General features: G+C 34.6%; 2 long non-coding RNA genes across 2 annotated transcripts; both read right to left on the bottom strand.

The window, feature by feature from the left end:
- Positions 1–3,549: 3,549 nt before the first annotated feature.
- On the bottom strand, positions 3,550–7,241 carry LOC143246632 (uncharacterized). The gene is made up of 3 exons (XR_013026082.1): positions 7,106–7,241; positions 4,285–4,570; positions 3,550–3,685 (listed from the first exon to the last, which is right to left on the bottom strand). It is a non-coding gene; the product is annotated as an uncharacterized LOC143246632 (long non-coding RNA).
- Positions 4,577–7,098, bottom strand: LOC143246641 (uncharacterized). The gene is made up of 3 exons (XR_013026083.1): positions 5,717–7,098; positions 5,618–5,664; positions 4,577–5,472 (listed from the first exon to the last, which is right to left on the bottom strand). It is a non-coding gene; the product is annotated as an uncharacterized LOC143246641 (long non-coding RNA).
- Positions 7,242–7,606: the final 365 nt, after the last annotated feature.

A 7,606-nucleotide genomic window follows, 5' to 3' on the forward strand; every position in this document is an offset into this window, starting at 1 on the left:
GTTTGATAATGGTTTTTCGTCTTAACTTGTTCCAGGGGTTTCTGTTAAACTTCATAATTATTTTCAATTTTAACTAGATCCAAAGTTTTCTTTATTTCTTGTTTGTTTGTTCTTTGTGTAAATTATTTCTTTTTATTTAAGAAATTATTCTTCACTTAGAAATGAAAATAATTTTGAATGACTTTTTTGTTTGTTTACTATTAAACAAGCTACACAATGGGCTGTCTGTACTATGGCTACCACTGTTAATGAAACCGATTTTTAGTGTTAGAAACCTTTAGATTTACCGCTGAGCCACTGGAAGGGTTTGTTTATTTGTTTTTGAATTTCGCACAAAGCTACTCGAGGATCTCTGTGCTAGCCGTCCCTAATTTAGCAGTGTTAGACTAAAGGGAACCTTAAACCTTAAAATTATAAATGGTTTGTATTATTGGAACTTCTATAATCGCGCAAGTATAAATAATTATAATTTATGGATGCCCTTCATAACTACAGTAACATTAACGACACAATATTTTTTGTCTATATCGAGTATATATGTTCATTAAACGTAAGCTTTGCGCATAGAAACATTGGTACAGTGGATTGTTTGTTTGTTTTAATTACGCGCAAAGCTACTCAAGGGCTATCTGCGCTAGGCGTCCCTAATTTCGCAGTTTAAGACTAGAGGGAAGGCAGCTAGTCATCACCACCCACCGCCAACTCTTGGGCTACTCTTTTACCAACGAATAGTGGGATTGACCGCACATTATAACGCCCCCACGGCTTGGAGGGTGAGCATGTTTGGTGCGACCGGGATTCGAACCCGCGACTCTCAGATTACGAGTCGAACGCCTTAACACCCTTGGCCATGCCGGGCCTCACTGGAAGGAAGTCTGTGTCAGAGTATGTGTACAGCAGATAAATCTAGATGACCAAGTATGACTTATTTGAATAAAAACACAAATACTGAGCCATGATCCTCTGGGTCTTCAAGAGTAAATCTGGGTGCTTATAATGCTCAAATCGAGATCGGTACCCGCGATGAGTAGAGTCTATGTGTGTCTCTTTGTGTATTTTTGTGATCATTACAAATAAAGAACGTGTAAACTAGAACGTAGCTCAACATTACATCACACTATACTTTAGTGATGCTTGGACTATTCAGTATTATAAATGTGTAGAGTTACTTAACCCATTTAGAGAATATTGCTTCTTAAGTAGATCAAATGAAATCTTTATTGCATTTTTGGCAACATGCGTGAGCTGCATCTTAGTGTATAATACATTTACAGAAAGGCTAGTTAAACCTGTTTGGTTCTTACTCCATTTAAATGAGAGAGGGTATAAGATGGGTAGCTCAGATTTAATACTTTACATGATGCCAGATATCAAAATGCTACTTATGCATTTTACATCATCAAAAAACGTGTTATTATGTGTCATCTATATGCGTAATATTCTACTGCTTGAGTAAAAAGTAAAACAAACAGAGATCTTCTGAAGCGTTTTGGTAACACAACAACTGATTAAGAGGTGTTATATTAAACTTTTTCCTTCGGAATTAGTTATTAGAATCAAGTTTTACATGTATACAGTTAACATTGGCTGCTGTTATTCGTCTAAAATTAGTTAACGTAACATTTTATATTATATAAGATTGAGATAATTAAACCACCAGTGTTAAATTTTCACAGCTAAGCTAAGATAATTTTTAGTTGTGTTATGAATTTAAAGTTCTATGATTTTACGAATTGAAAATCTTATTATAAATTGTAGACGCCCCATGAACAGTAAACCTAAAGTTACTTACATTTTCCAGAGTCGACGTCATTTTCCAAATGCTATCTATGATGCCAAAATGTCATTTTTAATTGACTTAGAACTAGAGAAAGAGAACACACTTATTCATTTGTTCCTTAATTTCAGTGAAGTCCCATAACTAATTATAATCAAACATTACTATTTCTTTTAGACGTTTCCTTCGATACACAAACATGTTCATGTAAGACTGGATTATTTATTAGTCACATTGCCTAGAGCCTAAGAAACTTCAAACCATAATTTATAATTTATATATCTATAATTTATCTAACTTTTGGTTTAACTTATACGGCTAGTAGGCCTACGAACAGAAGGTGCCTAGGATCGTCTTGCTCTGGCACTGTGTTTATGTTAATCGCTTCATAGAAGCATACGATAATTTTCTAGAATTATTGATATCCCTAACTATATCCGAGGCTATGTTCAAGATCCGCAAGGCCACAACCATATTCATAGTGACCATAACCAGCATAAGAGGCGATCAACGGTTGTTGAAACTGTGTGTAACTACACATATTCACGAATATGAAATGGAGTTAGTTGCCAGGTGCCTTGACACAAAGTGGCAAGCCCCCCAGTGGCTCAGCGGTGTGTCTGCGGGCTTACAACGCTAAAAACCGGCTTTTGATACCCGTGGTGGGCAGAGCACAGATAGCCCATTGTGTAGCTTTGTGCTTAATCCAAAACAACAACAACATAGTGGCAAGAAGCATAATAATGAAAATCGAAATAATAATAAGCTTTCTTTCTTTAAATATGTTTATGTTACAACAGAGTGGATAACTTTATTGCTATATTCTAAACAACGTGTAATAGTATTGGAATTCCGAAAAAATAGATAAATAAAACCAGGAGAATGCACGAATCATAGACGTCTCTCACCTGGACGATTAGCCTGGGGTGCACGTGAGGTGTTGAGAGTTTCAATTATTTAGACATATTATATGTTACGGTCTATTAGCTTTGAATTATATAATTTTGTTCAAACAGTATAAATAGATTAATAGGAATAATTAAGTACAGTAATTTAGGTTTCATAGCGACTAACTCTTGTGGAATCTAAAATATTTTTGGTTCTTCAAATTAACTGAACAAATTATTAATGTTATTAATAAATATGTTTTACCAATTCTAATCTAGGTTAGGGTTAGGGCGATAAAACTTCTTGTTAAAATTAGTAAAACGAAATATTATATTTATATTCTTATTAACAGAAAAGAAAAGTTCATCCAGATTGAACATGCTCTCTTCGGACATATATTTTATGTAATATAACAAAACATTGATAAAATAAATGGTTATGTCAATAAATACTGTAATAATGTGTACAATAACCTATAAGTCTATTACTTCAACGTGTAACATGTGTGCACATCAAAGTAATATTTCAGAAAGTAAATCGGAGTCAACTTTGTGTGTGTGTTTTTATTATAACAAAGCCACTTTGAGCTGTCTGCTGAGTTCACCGAGAGGAATCGAACACCTGATTTTAGCGTTCTAAATTCGTAGATTTATCGCTGTACCAGCAGGAGACGAGTCATATTTACATCCTAGAAATGTAAAAATAACAAAGGAATATCCGTATCCAAGTAATGTGTTGGAATGATGACGTAAGTACGTATATTTATTTGTATACTTTTTTCGACCAGAAATATGTTTTGTGACTATCACAAAATTTGTTTACATAAACAGAAATTGCATGTATTATAACTTTTTTTTAGGAATAAAAATAAGATTGCATAAACATAATGACAGTAAGATTTATTTATGCTGGAAAAATAATACAGAAGAGACACTAGCGGATTTTCGAGAAACAAAGTAAACGTTTTCATTAACATTGCCATAAGAAACTACTGCTGGTATGAGTTAAAGGTACTGTCATCTGAAAAAAAAATCAGAAAATATTAACATAGTTGTAATGTAGAAAGTGTACTTCAATACACTGTTTACTGAATTTCTAAAATAATTCGAATCGTTGTTGTCACTTTAATATTATTTATTCAGCATTTATGAATATTTATACTAGAATTAAAGACGACAGAGGTATTTAAAATTCCTTAAGAACAAGAGACGAAAAGAACTGTACATAATATTAACGCAACCTTAAACTAATAAAGTATTGTAAATAAACAGTAAAAGCAGGGAATGTCTTAGAACAGTCTGTAGTATCTTAACAAATATATAATCTGTTTTAGTGTCCTAACAAATACAATATCTGTAATAGCATCTTGAAGAAAACTAGTATTGGTAATAACACTCTTAAGAAATATAGTATCCATATTAGCACTTTAACAAGCCTACTGTATGCATAACTATCTTAACAAATCTAGTACTTATATTAGTAATTAACATACCTGTGATTATTAAACGATAAGCACATTAATACAACACCATTCTTAAAACACAATAGTGATTTATTGTATCTTCAGAAAAATGAACTTGAACAACAGTTATAAACTGTAGAGTCTCCCAGTAACTTACTGTATTAATGGTGATAACCAAAAGGATGAAAGCCGTAATGAAATCCACCAAACACGACAGGAAAGTTCCAGCGGTGAGGAATGTATTTGTGAAAGTATCGGTAGCTGTAAGGCCGTCTATAGTAGTGTCCACCATAGTGATGACCACCGTAATGGTAACCACCATAATAATGTCCAGCTGAATAATATCCTTGGTGGTAATGCTTACCATGATGATGTCCAATAGGGAAATGAGGCAATAAACTAGCCATGACTGTGACGGCCAGGAACAAGAGGAGGACAGCAAGCTGTTGGATGAAAATATAAAAAAACGAAACTTACAACGTGACTTCCTAAGTTTCTATAAACAAATAGTTGTGTAAATTAATTATTACGTTAGTGTTTCCTTTAATGTTGCTTTTAGAAACTTGAGTATCATCAAAGTTTTTCATTTTCAAAATACATTGATTGGCTTGTTTACTTTTTTTATTGTGATAGATACTTCGTTGAAAATATAAGGTGTCTTAACACAGTTTTACTGTTGTAAAGTAGAAAATAAACAGTTTGTCATTTCGAGCAAAGGGTTTACTGTTGTAATGGGTTAAGATATAACTTTTATACTTTATATCAACTTAAGTATTTGAGATTACAACTCCTGAAAAGAGCATCATACACGTGGTAACTAAACAAACAAACAAACGCTTAAGATGTGTTCGTTATAGTGATATTTATTGTAACTAAAACTACACTTTGTTACTATTATTTGTGAAGATTTGTCTGTTATATGTATATTTATACACAGCTCTTTCCCTAGTGGTAGGTCTGTGGGCTAGTAATGCACTCAGATAGCTCATTGTGTAAATTTGTGCTTTAACGATAAAATAGTATTTGAATATTGGAAGATTACATCATGAAATGTGTTAGAAACCTAATATCACTTTACGCTGTGCATGTGCTTATCTTCACACTCCTCACCTAATATCACTTTACGCTGTGCATGTGCTTATCTTCACACTCCTCACCTAATATCACTTTACGCTGTGCATGTGCTTGTCTTCACACTCCTCACCTAATATCACTTTACGCTGTGCATGTGCTTATCTTCACACTCCTCACCTAATATCACTTTACGCTGTGCATGTGCTTGTCTTCACACTCCTCACCTAATATCACTTTACGCTGTGCATGTGCTTATCTTCACACTCCTCACCTAATATCACTTTACGCTGTGCGTGTGTGCTTATCTTCACACTCCTCACCTAATATCACTGTATGCTGTGCATGTGCTTATCTTCACACTCCTCACCTAATATCACTTTACGCTGTGCGTGTGTGCTTGTCTTCACACTCCTCACCTAATATCACTTTACGCTGTGCATGTGCTTATCTTCACACTCCTCACCTAATATCACTTTACGCTGTGCTGTGCATGTGCTTGTCTTCACACTCCTCACCTAATATCACTTTACGCTGTGCATGTGCTTATCTTCACACTCCTCACCTAATATCACTTTACGCTGTGCATGTGCTTATCTTCACACTCCTCACCTAATATCACTTTACGCTGTGCATGTGCTTGTCTTCACACTCCTCACCTAATATCACTTTACGCTGTGCATGTGCTTGTCTTCACACTCCTCACCTAATATCACTTTACGCTGTGCATGTGCTTATCTTCACACTCCTCACCTAATATCACTTTACGCTGTGCATGTGCTTGTCTTCACACTCCTCTACAGTTGTGGAGCAAACAGGAACAAACTTGACAGTCGGACCATGGGTGTCCTTATTCAAATAGTGTGACTTGCTTACTATAAAGTACCACAGGCATGGTGGGGTCTGGCAGTAGAGTTTGAGAGTCATAAATCTGATTCTGCTATTGAATATCCTGCTATTGGTGATCTCGGGATCCAGGGGGCGCCGTACCTTAAACTATTAATTATGCTCCCGTTCATAAAACAGTGGCGCCATAATTAAGTTTACTTTCAGGTATGGCTTGCCACTGAGAAAATTGTAGAAATAACTAGAGTAAATGGAAGAGCTTGATCGATACGCTGGGGCCTCAGTGAATCATAAAGGGGTGCAGCTTTTAGTTCAAAAGCGGATCGCAGGAGTCTTATGCTAATAAAGCGTAAAGATGAACCTGAGAATAAATACAACAGCTAAAAACTTGTCATTACACTCACAATAGGGCAATACGTCACAATTGTTTCGAGACGCATGTTTCAGTATAAATGAAAGCTCTAAAAGAGACACCTAAAGTATTTGCAGATACCTTTCTTAAGTGTTTCTCTTAACCCTTTAACTGCGGCTGCTTTGAAATGTGCGCAGAATTTTTGCGAACCAAACGCCGCATACGGCACACTAGCATTTAACTGCCCGTATCCTATACGACTAATCAGCAATTAATAGGTTAAATCGTCAGTAAACGATTTTGTATTTGAAAAATCTCTATGTACGTAAACTGGAAAGTTTCTATTTTTTGAGGAATTCTAGATCCTGTTACAACGAGTTGCTTAAAGGGGGAGCTGGTTGTACAATAATAATCTAGAATTTGAATAGTGTTTGAAACATTGTCGTAGATGAATAACAAGCTACTAATTATGTATTTTTCAACCTGTTTTTAATAATATTTTACCAATAATTCTTTCTGGAATTACAATATTTATTTGAAATGGTCTTAAATACTAGAGTAAACAGTATAATCAACAATTGATTTAGTACTTTGTCTTATGGACCCATTTCTCAGATTCGAAGTTATTAACCAAAATGCACTCTCATACCAGAGATCATAATAATGTTGTAAGATGTATATATGCGGAAAATAGACTAAGGTATCTTACCACAGCCTTCATGTTGCTAAGCAGAAAATTAAAATATTTCAGCTACAGCGACAGGTTTACAGTTATTATGGATTAGAACATAACTTTTATACTTTTAGTATGACCTTCCATTTTCGTTGCTAAACTTACAGTTCTCCTAAAGGACATCACAGAATACAAACGGTGATGTCATAACGCTCTTTAGCCAATTAGGTTTATACGTTGACATATAAACCTTGATTTAGTTTCGGTTGTTTAGACATTATCAGGTTTACCTTCTCTGAAACAAATCTGGCCTAATTATTCGATCAGTCTATCAGACATCACTTCAACAAGTGGAGGCCAAATTTACATTTCTTTTCTTCCCTTTTCATTACAATATTTTCATGTTATACGAGCTTTTAAATGAAAAGTAATTTGGAAATAAGCCAGAGAAACATAGCATAACTCACATTTTCCATATTTAACTTATCTTGTTTGTATACTTCTAGATATCGTGAAGCAGCCATTGTTTCACGGTCA

Source organism: Tachypleus tridentatus, chromosome 1 (assembly GCF_004210375.1).
Source record: "Tachypleus tridentatus isolate NWPU-2018 chromosome 1, ASM421037v1, whole genome shotgun sequence".
Lineage (NCBI taxonomy): Eukaryota > Metazoa > Arthropoda > Merostomata > Xiphosura > Limulidae > Tachypleus > Tachypleus tridentatus.